Source organism: Pyxicephalus adspersus, chromosome 10, assembly GCF_032062135.1.
Source record: "Pyxicephalus adspersus chromosome 10, UCB_Pads_2.0, whole genome shotgun sequence".
In the NCBI taxonomy this organism is placed as follows: domain Eukaryota; kingdom Metazoa; phylum Chordata; class Amphibia; order Anura; family Pyxicephalidae; genus Pyxicephalus; species Pyxicephalus adspersus.
In genome coordinates, this window is record NC_092867.1 from 4,925,212 (window position 1) to 4,926,844 (window position 1,633).

The following is a 1,633-nucleotide window of genomic DNA, read 5'->3' on the forward strand; positions in this document are numbered from 1 at the left end:
CCAAGGCTGGAGTGGATACATTTTTATCAATGATCCAGCAAACCTAGAATGGATCTGGTTCAGAATTGAAAACATTTGCTAACAAGCTATTGGCTTTAGGAAATCCATTCCAGGTTATCACCCATCTTCACTGATGAAAGTGTATCCTCTCCAGTCTTGGAGAGCTTTATTAACTTAGACTCATTGATGGGTGCTGAGCTGCTATAATCAATAAGTATGCACATCATTCATGCTGAATCTGGTGCAGGCAGCAATGACAGGTTCAGGATCCAATCACCGCTACATCCTAGGAAGCTGCCATTTTCCTCTCTGACTCCATGGTGGATTTCCAGGTCTAGGGGCATTGGATGGCTACTGATAATGTAACTCCTCTTACCTTGCTAGGTATAGAGGTATTATTATTAACTGTATTTATTTAGCGCCAACATATTACGTAGTGCTGTACATTAAATAGGGGTTGTAAATTACAGATACAGACAGTGACACAGGAGGAGGAGTGGACCCTGCCCCGAAGAGCTTACAATCTAGGAGAGGTAACGACTTCCTATTGAAAGCATACACAGGTATAAAAACCTGAAGTTCTAACCCTTCTTCACCCACTTTTCCTTTTACTTCCTGTTCTGCCTGACATCTCTCATAAACAGGAAGTGAGTTGGAGTTTTCCCAAGGAATATAAAACATTTAGGCATTATTGTTATCCCACTCTCCATCCACGTTAGCTTGGGTTTGGTATCTGATTGTCACATTTGCTGCTTTATAAATAAATCCCACTTTTTTTTTCTTGCAGTTATTGACGGCGTTCATTGAGGAGCACTTAGGACCTGTAGTATGATGTCTGGAGACTGTACAGCAGTCCTGGACAAGAAAGCTGGGATGCCACATCTGTCTCTGAGGAGCCCCATGTCTTCACCTCAAATGTTTGGAAGTCTGGAAACTGGACCCGGAAGAGATTCTTTGCCTGTGACAGGTACTTTTGAAGGGGAATGGGATTACATACATATATTACAATATACTCACTTCTTATCTTTGGAGTGGAAGTTTATTTATGTTTTTATGTTTACCTGTTATTATTATGCAGAAATAAAATACTTCTAAATTACATATTCATTATTGTTATAAGTAACCCTGTCTGTGGGGTGTAAAGAAAGCTAAATCCACCCTGCAAAACAAAAGAATATGTTCTAATGTTTCTGGTGGTCCTTATCTTAAATAATCACTCTCATCAGGTGGTGAGCTGTTATAATCAATAAGTAAGCAGATCATTCATGCTGAATATGGTGCAGACTTATCTGTCAGGGATTGGACACTTCCAGCAGCTTCCATCGCATGTTCTGCACACTGAATGTCAGGGTTCCTTCCATTGGCTCCTACAAGAGAGGAACCACAGCTCAAGCTAAACATATTGGGCAGCATGGTGGCTTAGTGGTTAGCACTCTGGCCTTTGGAGCGGTGGGTCCCAGGTTTGAATCTCAGCCAGGTCTCTATCTGCATGGAGTTTGCACGTTCTCCCCATGTTTGTGTGCGTTTCCTCCGGGTACTCCGGTTTCCTCCCACATTAAAAAAACATGCAGTTAGGTTAATTGGCTTCCCCCCAAAATAGACTGTAATAAAGACATATGACTATAGTAGGGAC